Source organism: Polistes dominula, unplaced genomic scaffold, assembly GCF_049000335.1.
Source record: "Polistes dominula isolate Pdom_NZ unplaced genomic scaffold, Pdom_raw_medaka contig_23, whole genome shotgun sequence".
Taxonomy (NCBI): domain Eukaryota; kingdom Metazoa; phylum Arthropoda; class Insecta; order Hymenoptera; family Vespidae; genus Polistes; species Polistes dominula.
In genome coordinates this window covers 2,563,294-2,586,595 of record NW_028300963.1, presented here as the reverse complement: position 1 = coordinate 2,586,595, position 23,302 = coordinate 2,563,294, and the positions used below count along the sequence as shown (strand labels likewise).

The window sequence follows — 23,302 nt, the reverse complement described above, 5'->3', positions numbered from 1 at the left end:
CTAACGATCAGACGATGTTGCGTCATCAGTGTTCCTATTAAAAGCCATGAATTATGATAAGTTAAGAAACTCCTTTTAAAAAATTCTTTATCGTCGATTGCGCCAATTTTACGTCAAATGTGATATTACCAAACAGAGATAAAAAAGAACGTAACCAATCATTCAATGGTAGATCTATTGAACGATTTCAAAATTTAACCAATCATGTACGAATTTTCAGTTATATTATTAAATTTATTATTGTATATACTTTTTAAATTGTTTAGAACTTTTTTTTTATAAACTCAAATGATATTATTTTCATAAGCATAATTTAAAAAAAAGAATTCTCATAAATATACATTTCCATTTCAAATTTGTCAAATATTATCTTTATAACATTTCTATGTGTGTTTTATACAGTCTATGCTTCCATTCTCGGTAGTTAACGAAACATCCAGGTGATTTTGTAGAGTAAATGTATTTATACATATATTTCATTCGAGAGAAATTTATTTAAATGTTATTACGTGTTACATAGAACTATATTGTATAATCGGACTTGGTAAATAAGAAAACAAAGATAATAAGCTGATTATAACATTTCGCAAGTAAGAACGAATGACCTCTTACCAATAATCTCACTTGTAGTTAAAAAATATCTGCAACACTATAACAAAGATTATTATTCTTTCATTTTTCTTTCTCTTTTTTTTTCTTTTCTATCAACAAATGATAATGAATTTTTCCATAGAAATCATTTAAAATAATTAGAAATAATTCTACAAACAAATGTATATATATATATATATATACATATACATATATATTGCTTTACATGTGAGAAACATAACCCAATACAATACTTTCCCGCGCGTGGATAAAATTCGCGCCAAATTATAACACAAGGTAACCAATCAGGTGTTGAGTAGGAGTGTGTGACGTAGCGTTTAAAGCGCTGTACGACGAGTTGTGTCGGCCGCCGCCATGCCATGCCGTTACTGTGGAACTCAAGTGAATTTTCTACGTGAAAATCTTATCAAGTGTTAAGAAAATAATATTATCATAATGTATAGTGAGTGAAATAGTAACGACAAGTTATCGTAATCGATAAAATGTGTTCGTCGTGAAAGGACAAGTGAGGTGTTATTGTGAAATAGAATACAGAAACCCGCTACCTGTCGGTTGGAGGTTGGCTAACGGCGGTAGAGATTTGAATGCTATCGTTTGATAAAACGAGGAAATAACAAAAAGGTAAGATTTTATTTTTTATAATGTTCTTCTTCGTACCATTTTATTATATTTTTATTAATGTATATTATTGTTTAAGAAAATATAGAAATAATTGATTAATCATCTTTTTTCTTTTTATTTTTTTTTAATACTTTCTTATCGCATAAACTACTTCGGGTATTCCCCGAGTACCACTAGATGGTACTGGGAGTACCCTCCCACGATCAAGTAGGTGCTGCACTCTGATAGTAGTCCTTAGAACTGACCTATGGTTACAAGCCACCAACACCGGCTATATTTTTTATGCTGTGTTGATATATTGTATTCTGATTCTCATGAGAACGAAACTGTGATGTATCACGTTTCTATTTTTTTCTTCTTTTCCTTCTTTACTACTTCTTATTTCTCTATTTTCTTAATCGATTATTATTGCGTTATTTTCGTTTTTCTCACGAAGAGAGAAAATGATGGTCATTAGTTATTAAGACATTTTCTAGTAAAGATGTCATTTTTCAAATAGCTATTCTTATCGATTTGTAGAACGTATTTGTAGGTATGCACACATATATATATATACGTATGGATAGTGTATACATAACTATATATATATATACCATGTGCTATTACGTCGTCGTTGCGATCCGAGTTCAGTGCACCTAGAAACTTGTGCCCCACACATATACATATACACGTGCGCATATATTTATATATATATATATATATGTATATGCATGTATGTATATACATGCTCCTCGTTTATCGTTTTAAAGTCACAGCATGACAACGACGACACAACGACGACGACGACGACAACTTAGAGACGAGGACGACAAGGATGGTGTAACATTTTTGTAGTTACATTTGAAACTATGCGTCACGTTTAGCGGAACGAATTCTTTGGTGTTTCACTTGCTGGATTAGTTAATTTGTTTTCTAATTTACTGTAAGATCTATTGCAACGACGTTTGCAAAGTAAAAAAAAATCATTATCAAACGTAAAGTTCATCGTTGTTAAAGAAAATCTCTCTTATGATCGTTCTAAAAAAAGAAGACAGAAAGAACAGAAAAAAAAAAAGTAAGAAAAAAAGTAGGACTGCATGAGTCATTGTTGAAAATAATAATGTTGCAATTCTGCAAACATCACGTTAGCAGAAAATTAGTTGTTTCGTTTCGTCGTAAATTTCAGTAGATTTTCAATTAAAACGTGTGTTTCCTTTTCATATTTTACCGCGTTCTCTTTCGATTGGTCAATCCAAATCATTTCAAATGGTGTACGTATTTTTAATGGTAAAGAAACATTTTTTAGAAGTGGGGGTATATTTTTGAAAGTTTATTGTTTTCATTGATTTATGAATTCTCTTTTTCTCGCGAACATTTCCATTTTGATATCGTTTCAACCACGTTTATTATCATTCTTTTTCTTTCTTTCTTTATGCTAAACCAAACTCGAAAACTCACTAACCGACACCTGTCCTGCCTCGAAAAGGAAGAAGGAAGGTAAACCTAACAGGTTTTACACACAAGGCACAACACCCCATCGGCTATGAACATCGATACGATGTTCAAAGAAACGTGAACGATTTCTCAACGAAAATGTTCTTTTATGTTATATATATATATATATATTTTTTCTTTTTATTTTTGTTGTTGTTTTTTTTTTTAACCTAAGTATTATATACATCATTTATTATATACCATGTATTAGAGTGTATACAGTAGGATCTTGATTAACAAGCGTGATCGGGGGAAAATATACGACGCGAATAAATCGAGGTTCAATGGATAATCGAGACTAAGGTGGAATTTAAAAAAAAAAAAGAAAAAACATACGTTTTTTTATTGTATGCATAATAAGATTTTCTTCTGTAGGCTTTTATTTATTTTTTTTTTTTTATAGAATAATATATAAATATGTATATTTATATACATACATTGTATTGAATATGTATTATATAAATAATATTTATATGTTTTTATGTGATTATTATTTGTGCACATATTTATTGCTTTATTAGTTTTATTAGTTTTCCATTGAAAATTTATTTATTCATGCAAAAAAAAACAAACAAACAAACAAACGATTAAAAAGATTTATTTTAAATATCAAAAGTTATGCATCTCTCGAGCTTAAGTATACAAAACAATTTAAAACAAAATAAACATAGGGTTAATCGTTTTTAGGTTATAAATTATTCGTTTGTACATAAAATCCATTTGATATTCCATATATAAAATCCAATTGAATACCATAAAACAAAATGAAAATTGACATTTTGAAGTTTTTCTAAAATGGCGGTAAATTCAAATATACACCGGGGATTAATAATATCGTATAAAAATCAAGTTTAGAATCGTGCTAAATAAAACCGGTTGGTTTACAATTTTTGTCGACTGTATGTATTCACTTCGAAAACCGGTGGTCGTTAAATCGAGTGTATCACACGTAAATCGGGTTATCGACGTGGTGGTAAAGCTTAAGAAATTTATTGACTCTTCAATGTTTTTTAATGAGACGAATTGTCAAAAGTAATTTTCATGATGGAAGGAAATAGTAATAGAGGGACAAAAGAAGAAAAACAAGATAAACAATGTGAACATTTGTGTCGGTAATTTGAGCTAATTCGTTGGAAATCGATCAAAATCGATCAAAATTGATCGATACCCGTAAGATAAAGTAATGTCATGGAATTTAAACTTTCAGAATTCGTATGTTTTTTTTTTTTTTTTAATATTACTGTATAACTTTTTGTATATGATTATTTAATTACGTGATTATTAAACGATCCTTTTTAATGATAAGAATATATATACAAATATAAGTAGAATATATATATATATATATATATATGTATATACAAATAAATTAATCATAAGTATTGAAATTGTTCGTAAATGAGAACCACTGCATTCGTTCTCGAGCAACTCTTTAAAGGAGGATATACTCATATCTCTGTGTCTACTTAAGAGAACTTTGTAAGGTTAGGGAGAGTTGAAACTCTGGAAAGACGTATTCGACTTTTCTCTCTCTTTCTCTCTCCCACTATCTTTCTTTCTTTCTTTCTTTTTTTTTTTTTTTTATTCTATCGTTGAACAACAACAGCAGCAGCAAGCAGCAGCAAGCAGGGAAAGAAGTGGCAACGACGCGGCCACTCTCTCACACACATATATATATATATATATGTATGTATCCATATATACATGGACAATATATAAAACATCGCGTCGCGTAATAATATATATATATATACGGGTTAGTATTGGATGTAATTTTTTTCCTTTTTTGTTCTTTTTTGGTTTTATTTTATTTTTTTTTTTATTTCAATGGCTATCAGAAAAAGAGAGAAAAAGATAGGAGTCCACGCCATTGTCAAATCGACGATTGGCTGTCGAGGTCATCACAAAATTGGCCTCTGTGTTGTCCATGCCGTTTATTTTCTTTTTCTTTTTCTTTTTCTTTTTCTTTTTCTTTTTATTTTTACATATGTATATGTATATTGTGTCATATATTTTCCATATATTTTATTTTATTTACTTATTTCATACTTCTCGGTTGCATCATGTTCCTTTGCATTTCTTTTTTTCCCCTTATACTTTTTTTTTTTTTTTCCATGAATACTGAAAGTCGATCGATAACAAAAAAAGAGAGAGAGAGAGAGAGAGAGAGAGAGAGATCTTTCCTAACCTCTTCGTAGGAACGTCTACGTTGGCCTAATTTTTTTTTTTTCTTTTTTTTTTTTAGAGCAACGTATGAGATATGTGTTTCCATGTGTAGAGTTTGCTCACAGACGACATTTTTATAAAATCAAATTTTTCGAAGCATAACATTTCTTTTTTTTTTTTATCAACACGAGATGTTTATGTCACATGTACATATATATATATGATATGTATGTTTATACATATACATACTGTGTGTGTATATAAGATATATAATATATAGGACATTCTACGTCAAATCAACCACTTTTGACCCCTGACCCTTTTCGATTTTGTTGAAATTTTTTTTTAATCATTTTTAACATCATTAAAAAACATTTTGAGAATTTTTACAGATTTTTGGCTATTATAATTCTAGAGTTACAGGTAGATTAAAGATTACGTTGCATAATTTTTTCATTCACTCCTTTTTTCATCATCAAATTTTTTCTACCGATGATTTTTCGAATATCCTACATTTTTTTTTTCTCATGGAATGCTCCATGTATTATATGTACGGTAACCATAAGGTTACTCCAATATGTCCAGTGAAATTTGAACGAAATCATCGCCATTTTTGACGCGCTTGATTACACGAAACTACTACAAATATATGTGTATAGTTGTGTTGTGTTGTCTATGTAAAAGAAGAAAGAAATTTTTCTGTTGTTTTCTAATTTAAACAAAACTAAATGTCGAGTTTTTTCTTTTCAACCTAATTGAAAAGATTTTTATATATAAAATGACTATACTAACTAAAGCCATTTTTAACAACGTCGTCGTCAATTAAATTATATCTTTTTAAAACTTTATTGTATATATATATATATATATATATATATAATATTAAAATTATACAAGATCAATTGAAAGTTTCTAGGTAGATGAAAAATTGAAAAGTAATTTTTTAAAAATCAATTACACTTTTTCGAAACTCTTATAGACTTAATTCTTTTTTTTAATCTTGTTTTACTTAGCAGATTGTTCGAGTTTCTAAGTGCCTTGTAGTATTACAATCTTGAAAAGAAATGATCTTGAATGAAAAAGTCTTGAAAAAAGAGTAATTGATTTTAAAAATCACTTAAGAGAACTTTTGACTCACTACTCACAGATAGTATCTTCCTTCGTACTAACCATAAATCGAATATTTCCATTTTGGATACTCGTCGTTTACGAAGAAGCAAACAGTGGTTCTCATTCGATAACTTTCTTTATATCTTTCTCTCTTTCTCTCTCTCTCTTTTCTTTTTTTTTTAAACACAAGTAATTTTTTATAATAATGTATTTATTCTCTTAAAATTATTTAGATTTAAAAAAGTTTATTGTTTTAACGGATAAAATGACGTAATCACGTAAAGTTTCGATGTTATATGGACAGGAGCACCTGCCGGAAATGGGAGAACCTTCATTGTTCTTAGACGGTGGTGTTATGGCGTCTACTTTTTTGCAAAACTTCCTGGCCATTGTACAAACCTACGTAGAAGTACCTCTCGTTTTGCTGCTGTTGTTATCGCTGCTGCTGCTGCTGTTGCTGCTGTTGTTGTTGCCGATGGTGATGGTAATGGGATATGGTGGTAGTGGTGGGTGCTTCTGCTTTAGCCGACACGATGAGAAGATATTCTCCTTTGATCCTTCCTCCCCCTATTTTGTTCCTTCGCTCGAGAGAACAAACTGATCCCTGTTCGATGGCTCCTCTTACGCCATCATGGCGGATCGATATCCTCCCTGTCGTCTTTATTACGCGTCTCCCGTTAATATATTTTTCCCCTTAACTTTCTTATTTTCTTTCTTTCTTTCGTTCTTATTTTCTTTTTTAATATTTTTAAATCAGTTTGTATACTTTAATTGTAACCAATGGAAACAAACATAACAAATGTTTTTAATTGAAAATAATAGAAAATTCAATATATGTATGATTTGATAATAATTACACGAGCTATAATAAACAATATTTTATTTTATTTTTTAATAAAATACCAAAATTGTGTTAGTTTTTTGAGAGACCCTGATCTTTGACTTTGTTCGTTCAGCTTCGTTCATCTTCGTTGTCTTCGTCGTTAAACTTAACTCGACGTAGCGAGTTTATTCTTACGTAGTTAAAATTCTAATCGCTTCTCAGGAAACTTTATGCCATCTTGGTTGTATGCATATGTATGTATGTATGTATGTGTATGCGTTAGATATCGGACATTTTACGAGCTAACTTTTGGAGTTTTAGCATCCGGTTGTGTCATGATCCATGGGATCATCTAAGACCAACAGTATAATGTTATTATTTTTAAATTCTTTTGTTTAAAACTTTGATATTCCTTTTACATATCCGCCCTATATGTGTATACATGTATATATATACATATATACTTGTTTAATGATCAAGAATTATTACATTGAAACACGTTGACGGAAGTTTACCCCTCTAGTTATTGTTGCGTATGTCATAACGTCGTTCGAAACTTTTATCTTAAACAGGAAGACGTTTATAAAAGGTCCTCACACGTATATAATACTCTAGTTAGAACGAATTTCGTAGAAATGTGGTAGCATTTAATCGTCTTATTCTTATTCTTTTTCTTTTTCTATACGTTGAATCATCCTAATCGTTCTCTGGCGATCTTTCTTTCTCCCCTCCATTCCGAAATAAGAAAGAAACAAGTAGGGAACTACTGAACTCCTGAAATTAACGAGCTACTACTACTACTACTACTACGTAAAAGACTTTCTTTTGCTGCCATCTTGATATTTTTTTTGCTTCAGACCAATGATTTTTGATTTAAGATTATGTATATGTTTCTTGATGGAAACTTTTCAAAAAATAATGACCAAAATTTTGTACTCCTTTTGCATGCCAGATTCTCAACTTTGTAGTCTTCCCATATGTAAAAAAAAAACCCTGTTCTTTTATATATATATGTAATATTTGTATGTATTATTACATGTACGAAATAGAATGTGAAGGATGACGTCAAGATTTGGTCTTTCTCATGTTAGTTCAAAAAAAGGAACTTAGGTTAGTAACAAAATGGAGAACAATAATTCAACGTCGAAATGAGAGAATCAAAGAAAGATAAAAATAAAGATAAAAGGGAGGAAAGGAGAGAAAGAGAAAGAAAGATAGTTAGAGAGACAATGAAGAGACAAATATCGCACATTAAATCGAAACGTTTCTGTACTTTTTCTTTAATTTTACACGGAAGAAGAGAAGTAAGAAGAAGACAAGAAGAAAACCGACAAAACCGACGAAACCAACGAAACCAACGACACAACGACAACGACGACGACGACGACGTTGCAGTCGCTAACCATCGTCGTCTTTCTCTTTCTCTCTTCGTGGAAGAAGAAAATGCCGTGGGTCTGTGGTTTCCGCTTGGCAACAGCGCAGCTGGGTTGTCCGTGTTGCTTCGCTGGGTCGAACGAGTCGGCTCGTTCGTGGAGGAGGTGAAGAGGAGGCACTGTGTTACTGATGGAGGTGATGCTGGTGTAGTAGTAGTAATAGTAGTAGTAGTAGTAATAGTAGTAGTAATGTTCCTGCTGTTCTCTCATACTAGTAGAGTAGGTTGTATGATAGTATTGGAGTTAGTGGTGGTGGTAGTGGAGGAGGGCTCGGCACAGCCGCGTAAGAAGAAGGATGGGGACCCTTTGGGGGCTTCGCCTCCATTGCCGGATATCGAGAAACGTTCTGAGACTCTCGTTTACCTCGTAGGAGAGAAGCTAGAAGCATTAGAAGCAAACTTTCCCACACACCGACTTACTTACTTACTCGCTCACTCATTCGCCAGCTTGCTTGCTTGCTTGCTTCCTTGCTTGCTTGCATGCTTGCTCATTCACTCACTCATTCTCCTCCTAACCTTCCTTCTCGAACCTCTAACTATAATGCTTGATCGGTAAGAAGAACTTCCGCGTTTGCTTTGGCAAATTCGAAACTTCTCAATAATGAATATAAACTTTGATGTAGATCATGATTATTATTATTATGGTTATTGTTATTATTATTATTATTATTATTAGGAGTAATAGATCGGAAAGAACAATTAGGGTTCCCAACGTTGTTTTCATAGTTCAATGATGTTCTTCCCTTTAGGTTTTTCTCATACAAACTCAGTCTTTCTCTTTCTGTATTTCGCCCTCCCCCTTCTTTCATTTCATACCAACATGGCGCAATCATTTCTCTTTTTCTTTCTTCCTTTCTGTTGCCTGCCCCCCTTCTTCCTGTCTCTTTCTACAAGCTCAAATTTGGCAACACCGCGCGCGCCCCATTCTCCGGTGTCCTGAAGCGTATACTTTGAGTTTCTTGAAAAATCAACAAGATTATATATACTTATAGGGCTTGTTTTATTTTTGTTCTATTTTATTTTCTAGTTAACGACGACGTAGTAGTAGAATAATAAATCCCCCTGTTGTTGATACTTTTCGTTAAGTTAGTTTTCTATTTAAAAAAGAAAAAAGAAAAAAAAAATAAAGAAAAACAAGTTTTCGTTTGTTATACGTATAGAATATACGAAAGACACGGCGGCCATCTTGAAATTTTTTGTTTTCCTCTTTGTTTGTTTGTTTGCTTCTTTCTTTCTTTCTTTCTTTCATCTTTCTCTTATCGCGTGTTTATTGTTGTCGGTGATATTCAACATTCACACAGGAGAGTAATTTCAAATGAATTATTAGAGACGAATAAGTATTTGACTAAATAATAACGATTCTTCTCTTTCAGGTTATATTGCGTCGTTGCGCAACGAGCCTTAACCCTCGATGAAGCACTTTGTGTTCTTCTATCTTTCTCTGTCTATCTATCTATCTTGTAATGAAAGACCGAAGAAGCGTACGATGACTCGTTGTTCTTCTTCTTCTTCTTCTTCTTCATCTTCTTCTTCTTCTTCATCTTCTTCTTCTTCTTCTTCTTCTTCTTCACTCACAAAAGAGAGAAAGAGATTCCCTCCAGCTGCGAATTTACCAACTCTGATGGTGTCTTCTTGACGCCTTTCCTTTCAAAAGACGTGCTAACGTCTTTTGTTGTTATTTCTATATTCGAATATATGTATTCTTCCTTAGAAGAATTTTCCAAGAAGAAACTAGGAAAGGTGGATAGATTGATGCATAGATAGATGTTGTCATTTTGGACCATCACTTTTTTGGGGGTGGCTATTTTATTTAATATAAAATATGTTACATATAATATTATTTATATATTGGTATAATCAAATTAATTTTGGTAATAATAATATTAGTAATATATTATAGATATATATATATATATATATTATAAATAAATATAATATATATTATAATATATAATATAATATATATAATATAAAAAATATATATAAAATATATAAAATATATTTTTTAATATTTTTTGTACAACTACCTATTATGTAAAAATAATCCTAGATGTATTACATATATATATATATCACGTATACATTGTTCTATTAAATACAGTATATTAAATTTACAGTATATTATACTAATTATAAATCAAATTCAATATATTTAGTAACACAAATGAACACACTGATTTCGAAAAAAGTATTTTGCAACTTCCATGCGACTTTTTCACTCACCTAAAACATATACTGTACATATATGTATTTACAATGTATACTCTCTTATACATATCCTGTTACATAAAATCATGGGAGGGGGGGGGGCGGGCGGCGGTGGCAAAAAAAAAAACGGAGAGAAGGAAAAGTAAACTTGAAGTTTTGACTGCTTGCATACGCATTGATCATTACAACTCGATCTTACATCAATTTTGTTAACCGTGCAAAATACGTGCTATATTCGTGAACGACGACGACGACGACGACGACGACGATGTAATCGATGGTGGTTAACGAGCCAATAGAAAGTCCAACGTTGGCCCATAGAAAGAACCGGTTTTCGATCTCTTAGCGTGGGCGTGTGATCGACTCGGTAAATGCCTCCTGTGACCCTTCTCTCTCTCTCTCTCCTCTTTCTATATCTTTTTTTTTCTCACTTTAACACACATATAAATAAGTACACATATTTATATATATATATGCAAGTAATCATCCTGTAACATGGTTTCGATATAATATGCTTGAAAAATTGTGAAATCCACATTTATAACACTTTACTACTATTCTCTGGGAAAGAATAAAACACATGGGGTTTTGTTTTTAATATGTGACGTTAGGTATAATATAAACATTGCACATGCGTGTATTGTGTGAGACATGAAATATTAGTGTTTTTAAAGATGCTAAGGGAAATTGTAAAATAGATACAATTTTTCTGTTTTTTTTTTTCTTTTTTCTTTTGTAACGGTGTATATTGTGAGAAAGAAGATGGTTTTTAATATAATGCTGTATAAAAATTGTGTTGCATGTTGAATTTCATGAAATTAGTATATTTGCATATATGTGTATATATTTACTATGTTGTATTAATAAATATGATAAATTAGATTTTTATTATATTATAATATAATTATATAATAAATTATTATATAATTACTGTAATATATATATAATATAACTAATATAATATATTATTATATATGTTATTAATATTATGTAATTAGTATAATATATTATTAATATAATATAACTAATATATTATTTATTATATTATTAATATAATAATAATTTAAAAATTAATATTAGGAATAACAGAAATACATATATAATAGTATACTTATACTATTTAACATACATTTAACTTTATTATATTAAAAACCATCCTATTTTATTTTGTTCAAAGTAGTTTGTAACAAGAACCCCATTTCTGTATCTTAAAATCATTCAAAATTAATCTTATAATTAATAAATGTTTTATTTAAAAGCACGTTGTATAAAAATTTCACACAGAATGAAATCTCAACTTTCCTATTATTCTGAGCTACAATATAAGGTATATCTTATAACCCATTTTCCACATATAACCCAGGAACCATATTCATCTAATTTGTATTACTTCGTAGGTTCACATAACATAGTACTAATGTAACCTTGTACAAACGAATCTTGTTATGAGACTTTCTTATTATAACTTGCTCTCTCTCTCTCTCTCTCTCTCTCTCTCTCTCTCTCTTTCTTTCCTATCTTGATAATATTATAAAACTTCTTACCTTGTTTTTGAACAATCACCTCGCGTTATCTCTCATCTTATCTTGTTAAAAAACACAAGTGTATTATAAAAATGATTCATTGCAAATATTTGAACATACATACATACATACATACATACATACATAGGTACATACATACATACATACATACATACATACCATTTATCGGCTTAAATATCTTTCTATGTTAATTTGACTTATACATAAATGTCCCTCTCACTTATTTACATATGTATGTTTGTGTGTGTATTTTCTTTTTTTTTTTTTTGGAACATTTGCATTTCGTAGGTTTTTTTTCCTTAAAAATTTAACGATTCCTATACCTATGGGAAATTATGATTCATTTTATTTATTTTCCACAGATTCTACCTTTTATCATATATCACGTATAAGTAAATACATATATATATATATATTAGTATATAACATATGTGTGTTCATTTTTCTCGTAGACCTCGCAAGAACTATACATGAATTGTGCAATGCACCTACCTGAGTTACCAGTTTGTCTTACGCCGAGAGTTTCCTTTTAATACATGTTACATACATATATCTCTATATCGATAATTCATACACACATATATATATACATATATACCTATACCAGTATTCGAAACCATTCGCAAATATTTTTACAAATTCTTGCAAAGAAGTATCTTTAATATTCTTTCTCTTTCATTTAATTTATTTACAATTGACGTCATCTTCCAAATATCTTCCTCGTATTTTTTTTTTCTTTTTTTTTATTAAAAATGTTAATAATTATAATAATTACATATTATATTTTTATATTTAGGTTTGGTGAGAGAGAGAGAGAGAGAGAACAAAAATGTTTCTTCTTATTTAAAAAAATGTAATCAATAGAAATTAATTCTATTTGTATCTACAGTTTTATTTCATATTTGTTTTTTACATTATGATTTTCTTTATTGAAACAAATTGTTCAAACTTTCACCCCCCATTGATCTAATACACACACACATATACACACACATGCACACATATACGTGTTTCTATACACAGTTTTATTTAAAATGAATTTGTTGTTTTTTTTTTTTTTTATTTACTCAAATAAATTGTTCAAACTTTCACCCCTTCGATCCAATTCACACACACATACACACACATATGCACGTATTAGGAAAAATTGAAGGAATAATAGGAGTAAAATAATTAAACAATTAGATAATGAAAGAAAGAGAGATGATACAGAAAGTTTAAGACAAATAGTAAATAACTCTTTATCGTCATTATATTTATTATGGGGTCTCGCATTTATGGCAGCTCTTGTAACATTATATTTAAACGTATTGTGTTACAACACAAATGTGATCGGCCAACCGTATCCGTGTACTGCGTAAGATCGGGTTAGTTATCGATCATAGTACACCATTCGTATCTAATAATATCCACTTTCTAGTTAATCATTCTGTTGGCTACTGTCGACGCGTCACCATCGATATTTGTTCTTTTATATTACCCTTTTCACCCCCATATCTACATATGTACTTTATATATATATTTATATATACATATATTATACTGAAACAATTAATAATAACAATAATAATAGTAATAATAATAACTAGAATACAACAAGTGTAATATCATTCAACATTAATTGTGTTGTATTTTGTAATCTTATATTTTTCTTGCAAATTTTATTAATAATATATATTTTATTATTTTGTATATATTATTTTATTATATTATTATATTACTATATTATTATATATTATATTATTTTATATATATATATATATTTATTTATTTATTTATTTATTTACACATATTGTAATGGAATAAACTATAATAATAATAGTAATAATAATAATAGCTAGGATAGATATTAAATACAAATAAAATAACTTACAAGTGCATCAATTGTGTTGCATTTGTAATCTCATATTTTTCTTTTATATATATATATATATATATGTATATTCGAATTTAAATGGAAAAATTAAAAATACGATATACATTTATTGAATTGCTCGGAAAGTACGTATCGTGTTTTATAATATCACTGAAAGATAATATTTTTTTTTCTTCTTTTTCTTTCTTTTTTTTTTTATTATTATTTATCGAAATAATTCGACGTATCGATTCGTTTGTTCTTTTTCTTTCTTTTTTAATAATTTCATCGAAGCGTTATTATACATTTTGTGTTTAATGGATGAAAAATAAAGGAGATACGTTTAATTGTTACTTTTGTTTTTAATTAATAATAATAATAATAATAATACATATTTATAAATGTGATTTTAAATTTATTCGAACGATTATGTACGATCGTAATTTTCAAAGAAGAAAAGAAATAATAATAATAATAATAATAATAATAATAATAGATATTAAAGTAAATTAAATTGAAAGCTATATTGATCAATAAATTGTATCGAATTAAATTATCTTTCATTTGTATCAATCGTATTTAACAAATTAATATGAAAAAGTATAATTAAAATACAATAATATAGTAGATAATTATTAACAACACTCATTTATTAATTATCATAAGTATTAATAATACTTTATTACACGAAAGTTTTGTCATACTTGTTCTAAAAAAAAAGAAACATACATACAAACAAACAAACAGACAAACAAACAAACAAACAAACATACAAAAACAACAGATGATAAAATAAAAAATAGATCGTGATCTATGTATCTTCACACGTTTATACATCAATATGATTTAATCTAAATGTCATGTTTGTTGAAGTATTAAAAATTCGAACGAACGTGACTCATTTCTAGTTAGAGATTTCGTATCGACGAGTACTTCTCTAATGGCATTAACAGATTTATTACCTAACGTTAAAACTGGGATCGGCAACAAAACGGGCCGTGCCGTGCCGTGCCGTGCCGTGTTGTGTTGTGCCGTATAAATGCACCGTGAGAAACCATTGTCGGTCGGGATGTTTGTTCGATAAAAATTAACGAAAAAAAAAAATAAATAAATAAAAATAAAAATAAAAATAAAAAAGAAAGTAAAAAAAGAATTACAATTATAATATTACTCTCCTGTATTATGTAATTTCTTTTATCCTTTGTATTAACCAAGTTTTTCTTTTTAAAAGAGGTGCGGTTTCTCTCCGTTAATTCAATAATAATTCATTTTCTACTTTCATACAGAGATAATACACGTGACGCATAGAATTTTCTTTTTTTTTAATTATTAAAAAGGTTAATTATGCCTCTGTTGATATTACGAAGATAAAAGGTAACACAAAAATAATAAATAAAAAGATAACGAAAAAATGTAGATCATCGTAAGATACGTTTGTTTGTTTGTTTTTTTTTTTTTTTTTTTTTTTTTTTTACAGCTTTACACTACAATTTTTAATTATTAAAAAGGTTGATTATTCCTTGGTTATATTACAAAGAGAAAAAGTACAAAAAAAATAATAAATGAAAGGATACAAAATTTAGATCATCGTAAGATACATTTTTTGTTTTACAACTGTTGTTGTTGTATATAATTTTTAATTATTAAAAGGGTTGATTATTCCTTTGTTGATATTACGAAGATAAAAAATACTCAAAAAAATAATTTAAAAAAATGTAGATCATCATCATCATCATCATATATATATTTTTTGTTTTACAGCTGTTTTTGTTGTATATAATTTTTAATGATTAAAAGGGTTGTTTATTCTTTTTTTAATATTACAAAGATAAAAAATACCCCCCCCCCCAAAAAAAAAAAAAATGTAGATAATTAAAAAAAATATAGATTATCATCATATACATTTTTTGTTTTACACATTGTAGTTGTTGTTGTTGTTGTTGTTCTTTTTGTTATAAGTTGCTGCTTTCGTGTGGCATCGTTTTAAAGCCGAGAGATCATTAGGAATGGCCGTGTTGTTTATCTAAACGTTACTATCGTATATGTGTTTGTGTGTATGTGTCTCTCCCACCCACCACGTCCCTTCACCCACAAGACGATTACTTTGAAAATATATTCTCTTTTTGCTACAGAATTGCACGATGACGTTCAAACCAATTTGTTGAACGTCGATGAAAATGGCGTCGTTCGTTCGCTCTACTTCTCCGCTTTTATCGACTTTCGAAGTTTCCAATCGATGCCAACTCTTCCTGCCGAATAGAATTTCCCTTCTCTTCTCTTCTCTCCTCTCTCCACTCTTCTCTCTCTCTCTCTCTCTCTCTCTCTCTCTCTTTCTGTTTTTCACACGTGTGCAGACTTCATACGGTAAACTCGATAAATTCGAAACGATTTTAAAAAGAAGTTTCTTTTTCTCATTTTTCACTTCTCGATGTCGTCCGCCATCTTTCTTTTTATAATCACTTCGTTATAAAATGTACGTTTGAATATTCAGTCGAAATGTTATTTTTATTTCTTTTTATTTTTGTAACTTTATTTCAATCTGTTTTTTTTTTTTTAAATCCTCTCACGTCAATTATTATTAATAAATAAATATTGTAATTATATTTATAAATTACAGAATTCAGAATTTCATGTATAGTCGGCCATGTTTCTTTTTAATTGTGCCCTGTTGAATAAAACGCGAAAAAACGCGGGAAAATCTAATCAAAGATATAACCAAATTATAGCTATAATAAATTAAGTGTTTTAAATTATTATTATTATTATTATTATTATTATTAACAAATACACACTTTTAATATGTGAATTAAAATGTTGAGATAAAAGTTAATTATAAAATGATAATTAAACGTGTATAATTAACAAAATGGGTGAGAATAATTTTGTTAGTTGACAATAAATTTGATGTTCATCGCACGTTTTCAATGGGGCATATTGGTCGTTGGTCGGTGGTCGGTGGTGGTCGTCCATTTTGAGTATTTCACGATATAAACTCTTCTCCAATGGATTCTGTTGGCCGATGAAGTTCGCAACGTTGCGAAACTCGGCAACGTCGCGGCAACGTATAAAATGTCGACAAACGCGGATAAGTGGGACTCGGTTAATGGCGGTCGAGCCTCGTGGAAGTCCCGTTTCCATCACGTACAACGACCCTGTCTCGATCTTTCGGAATACGTATCCTTCTTCTTCGTCTTCTTTGCTAGACGATAAGCTTTCTATGTATATAAATATATATATATATATATTGTACATTCGTTACAGACACACACACATACACATACATACAAATATATATTTATCAGATCTATCAATAATTAATGATCAGGTTCTTTTTTTCTTTTACATTCTATTATTTAAATTATTCACAGAAATGAAAAAAAAACATACTTAAATGTATAAAAATAAAAAAAATTATAATGTAATCAATGTTAATCATCCGAAAAAAAATAATCGTTGAAAATCAAACTGCATTTTAAATTATAAGAACGACGACGACGACGACGACCAGTACCTTGAAAATGTCATTGAAAGTTTAATGAGATAATGGTCGTTATCTACCGTTATCGACCGAGGAGGATGAGGAGAAGGAGGAAAAGGAGAAAGAGGTATCAGACTTTTATTACTTTATATCGCTTTATTATTAAAGAACGTTATGCATATAATTACACTTTTATTTTGTATTTTTTAATCTTCTAAAGACGTTTTTAAAAACGTCATAACGATCAAACTTTTTAATCCGTTCAGATTAACGTAGTATTATCCATATATATATATATATATATATATATTTTACAAAAACGTGCTTATATTTTAATCCTCGTCATTTTTTCTTGTAATAAAAAGAAACAGAAAAATAAAAATAATAATAAAAAAATGAAAACAAGAAAAAGAGAGAGAGAGAGAGAGAGAGAGAGAGAGAGAGAAGAACTACGGGGTGGGGGTTTAGGATATGATAAAAGGGGGTCAGAAAATTTGAAGTATAAATCGAAGTTAAAGCAAAAGAAGAAAAGAGAAGAGAAGAGAAGAGAAGAGAAGAGAAGAGAGGAGAAGAGGGAGAATACGTGTGTGTACGAAGCTTTTGCAAAAGGAAACGCGATAAAAGAGATTCCTTTGACCTCGGTGGATACGACCTCATTTCGCTAGAACGCACGTACACTTACTTACACACATGTTGATGTATATGTATATATGGTTACATATACAGACGTATATTGTTCATCCTGTGCCGAGAGACGACCTCATTTTGCGTGTTTTTCTCGGCTTCTTCTCTCTCTCTCTCTCTCTCTCTTTCTCTCGTTCTCTTCGCGAGTACGACGCGAAAGAAAAAATACAAAAAATAAAAAGAAAACAGTCAAGGAAAAGAGAGAGAGAGAGAGAGAGAGAGAGAGAGAGAGAGAGAGAGATAGAGAGACAATTTTCCCTCGTTGTCGTGAAAGAAATCTTAATAGCAGAGGGTTGGGGGTGAGGGTGTAGTTGAAATAATAGTTGGTTAGAGACATCAGACACTTCTGATCAAAATTTTGGTAGCTTTTTATGATGCACACTTTGATTAAAAAATTAAATCGAACAAATTTATTATGTTGAATCAAAATTTCTTAGGTTTATTTAACTTTTTGATTGCTGTGGACGTATATATACGTTTGGTAAAAATAACTAGCGTGATCGTTCACTGCATATGTACGTGTTTTGGTTAATATATATGATAATATAATAATATATTATAATATATAATATAATATATAATATTTTAATAATTTGTTAATATTATAATAATATTAATAATATAATATATATAATATTAATAATTTGTTAATATTATTTTAATAATAATATAAAGAAAAATTTCAATTATTATTAAACATAATTTTATTCTTAAAATTTGATTAATAATAAATTATACTATTTCTACAAAATATTTTAGGTAAAAGTATTCAGCACTCAAAAGGGTTAATAATAAATTTTCATAATTATATTAATACACTTCAACAATTCATTTTTAAGTTATTTCAAATAATGCAATTTTTTTTTTCCTAGTCAATAAAATTACTTTATATATGCTCTAAGTAGTTTATAAAAATAATAAAAATAATAATAAATAAAAAAAAGAAAAACATAGAAACAGGCTCGCATATACACGTCGTGTCGTTATTTTCGTTACGAAAGAAAAAGATAAAGAAAAATAAAAAAGAAAAAGGGTAAAAATAAGGCGGCAGGGTTTAAGAGGATGAGAGGGATTGAGGAGGAAAAAAAAAAACCGAGTAGTTAAAAATTGTTCAGTTTTCCTGTATATTTGAGTACAACCAACACTCCAGAGAAAAAAAATAGAAAGAGAGAGAAAGAGAGAGAAAGAGAAAGAGAGAGATGACATATACTCTCTTTGAAGTACGAGAAAGGGCAAAGTTATCGTCCAATTTTAGAACTGCAGGCCGATCGAAAGGACACTGGAGGATCGCGTTGGGTCACGCGATTATTCGCTAGGATGATTTTATTTTCGAACAGAAGCTTTGCTTGCTTCTTTTTCTAACTCATTCCACTTCCTATTAACTAACACAACTCAACATCATCCCTGAGTAATAAAGATCACCGAGACGTTAATCGATGCTCGATTTGTTCGACATCCAAAAGGCACGGAATTTATAGTCAATTTTTATCCATTTTTTTTTTCTTCTTCTTTTTTTATTTAACGTATGCACACACACACATATATATATATATATATATATATATATATATATATACATGCATATATAGATATATCTTTTTGTTATATTTGTACTTCTCTAATGTATATATATAATAATTATATAATATTTTATTTAATTAAATTTATAGTTATATATAATATTATTGATTTGTAATATATTATAATTAATATTATGCATAATTTTATATATAATTATTATATATTTATATTTTTGAAAATAATATTATAATTAATATTATATAATTTCATATATAATAGTTATATTATAAATTTGTAATATTTTAGAAAATATTATAATTAATATTATATAATTTTATATATAATAATTATATTATAAATTTATATTTAAAAAAATAATATTATTAATAAACTATATATATATATATAAATTTAATTAATAAAAATAAAAAATATATATTATAAAATATTTATTAAAAATATATATTATAAATTTTCCTAAATTCTTTCTTTAATACATACATACAAATATACATACAGGCATATATAGATACATCTATTTTACATTCGTACGTGTACATATATATATATGCGTGTTGTGTTTACGCGTGTTCTACGTTTACGTTATAAAGTGCCAAAACTTTTGACCTACATTTCTTCTTACACAACAGCTTGTTGTACAGTATTATATACACACACACACACACACACACACACACACACATGTTTGTAGATACGCGTGGATGATCAAATGATTTTTCAAAATGTTTGAAATATATCTTATCAGCTGCAATAATAATTATCGTTGTTAAGGCAGAGTAATTTTTGGAATTGAAGTACATTCTTGTATATGTGTAAAGTTGAAAAGTTGGGGAATTATTTTTGTTACTTCAACATGTGCTAACTCGCGTTCTTCTTTTTCACCCCTGTCCCCTGTTTTCCCTTTCCTCCCACTGTTGATTAAATTATTATCATATTTTTGTTGAAATTATTTTCATTTTTTTTTTATTTTCTTATCTATATTATAAGGTTAATAAAATAAAATGATCGATATATTGTAAGTATCTTATCGTTTGGAGAATAATTTTTTATTTGTTTGAGAATAATTAACGTAGTTTCTTGATATTTTTTCTTTTTTTGGTGTTTTTTTTTTTTTTTTTAAATATAATTTATAAAATTGTTATTCAAGTTACGTAGAATTGATTATGTTTATTTCTTCTTTGACGTAGAGAGATATTTTCATACCAATATTACATAATTATTATTAGGTATTGTAAAAGTTACAAAATAAATTTATATATATGTATATCTTATCACGGCTGATGAACGATTCCTATTATCCATTCTTTCTTTTTTTTTTTTTTTTTTTTTATCAAATTTTCATACGAAAATATAAAATAAGTGAATTTTTTGTTAAAAAAATAATAAACGTTATATTAAATTACACGAATATATTTTAGAAAGATTGTAACATAACAAATAAATCGTGAAATAAATCATAAAATAAATCTGAAGATTTTTGAGTATTAGAAACTAAAATTTTATATATCGTATAATTTAAAAAAAAAGAAATAATTAAAAACAAGTATCCTATTTTGTACGTTGTCAAATTTATAAATATAATACATTTATTTTATTTTTTTTTATCACTTGCAATTAATAACAAATTAAATTTTAATAAAATACAATATAACTTTAATCAAATGTACAATCCAAAAAAAAAAAAAAAGATTTATCAATATCGTACAATAAAATGGATAAAAACAAAAATTGCTTCTCCAGATAATTGTTACTCTGTGTGTAACATGAAAAAGTAATAAAAAATAAAATCAATTACCTACAGTTAAATAAATTACATTAAAAAATAAATAAAACATCACTAAGAGTAATCGAATAATAACAAAATTTTCTTTGTAATAGGGGGAAAAAAAGAAAAAAATATCGAATGAGAAAACTCGGTCAATTTTTCTCTTTTGTCCCGCATGCGTATCAATCGTAGTATATTACCATTACTACTACTACTATTACTATTACTACTACTACTACTACTACTAAAATCATCCTACGAAGCGTCACGCATGTGGGATCCAACCAACAACCGCATATCCCAGGATATGCTTTGTACAAGCACGGCATGCACGCGTGCACGCATGCACACATTAATTCGTCATGTGGAATATATTGCGTTGCTTGAAAAAGGGGGGATGAGGGGGATGAACAAAAAAGAGAGAGAGAGAGAGAGAGAGAGAGAGAAGGATATAAAAGGGAGGGGGGAGGGGTGAAGGGAAAAGGGAAAGGAAGGGAGGTAGGAACCAGCTGTCTCTGCACTCTCCTGCTTTTTTTATGTTTAATTCTTTTTTCCTCTCGAACCCCTCATCCCCTTCCCTCCCCCTTCTACTCATTCCCGGTACTCCTTTTTATTTTATTTTATTTTTTTTTTGTCTCCCTTCTCAAACAACATCCTGTGTGTCTCGTCACTGTTTCGAGTTGATCTATCAAGCCTTCTTTCTCCCTTTTCGTCGTAACCTTTATCCCCTTTTTATTAACAATAAAATGAGCCTCTTTCTCTCTCTCTCTCTCTCTCTTTTTTATTTCTTTGTTGGTTCTTCGAATAATTTAAAAAAAAAAAATAATGATAATAATAATGATAATGATGTAAAAGATTAAACAAATACTATGATAGTATTTTTGTACGATAGTATTAATAAGTTTTTTTTTTTTACAAATATTTTACGTATAAAATCAAATAACCATATTATTATATATATATATATATATATATATATATATATATATATATATTATATAATTAATAATATAATTTTATATAATTAATTAAAAATAAATTTAAATATTAAAAATATATTAATAATATAATATTATATATAATTAATAATATATAATATTATAAATTAAGTATATATATAATTAATATATATTAATTAATATATAATTAATATATTATAATATATTTTATTTTTATTTTATTTTTATTTTATTTTTATTATTATTTTATTTTATATTTATATTAATTATAATATTATTAAAATATATTAAGTAATATATAATTAATATATATATAATTGTAAAAGGAGTGTAACCCTTCGGAGAAGCAGTAAAATGTATCTATCTACCTATCTATCTATATATATTACGTTATTTTCGTAATGGTATATGAAAAAAAATGAAGAAAAAATAAAAAATAAAAAACAATGTTGATATTCAAAATGCTTTTACGAAAATAATTTCCTTATTTTTTTATTTTCTTTCTAGTGGTGTAATAGCTTTTGATCGATAATGTTATATATCATGAAAGAAAAAAAAAATCGATTTTCAAAGAGTAGTGAATATAATTTTGGTAAAAAGAGAAAGAGGGAGAGAGAGATAGAGAGAAAGAGAGAGAGAGAGAGAAAGAGAAAAATTACTGGCATCCATTAACGAACATAACATCTGGCCCTTGCCAGCTGCCGTCCAATAAAAGCCGAAACAGCAATCGAGTTGCACGCGAAATTCACTTGGTAAATTCCATCCTATCCATTCGCATAACTTTTATATTTATTCATTCCCTATCTCTCTTCCTATCTTCCAATTTCTGTTTTCTTTTTTCTTCTTTTATATTTTATTTTTATTATTAAGTTTTTTTTTTCTTTTTTTTCCATTTTTTCTACACACATTCCGCGTCACGTCACGTCGCGTCGCGTCGTTCATTCGTCAATTACATTTTCTTATTTATTCGTCAAATTTATTTTTATTTTCGCGATGTTAATAATAAACGTTGACAAAATTTACACGTTTA

General features: G+C 28.3%; 1 protein-coding gene across 3 annotated transcripts in view; it reads left to right on the top strand.

Annotated features, from left to right (window-relative positions):
- The first annotated feature begins 436 nt into the window (after positions 1 to 436).
- Ipk1 (Inositol phosphate kinase 1) overlaps positions 437 to 23,302 on the top strand; it is a 112,850-nt gene continuing 89,984 nt past the window's right edge. The window contains exons 1-2 of one of the 3 annotated variants that reach the window (XM_089172612.1): positions 437 to 1,233; positions 8,103 to 8,374. The gene's annotated coding sequence lies outside the window, so the exon portion shown is untranslated. The remainder of the gene's footprint in view (positions 1,234 to 8,102; positions 8,375 to 23,302) is intronic. The other 2 variants (XM_089172611.1, XM_015318823.2) reach the window with 2 other exon arrangements.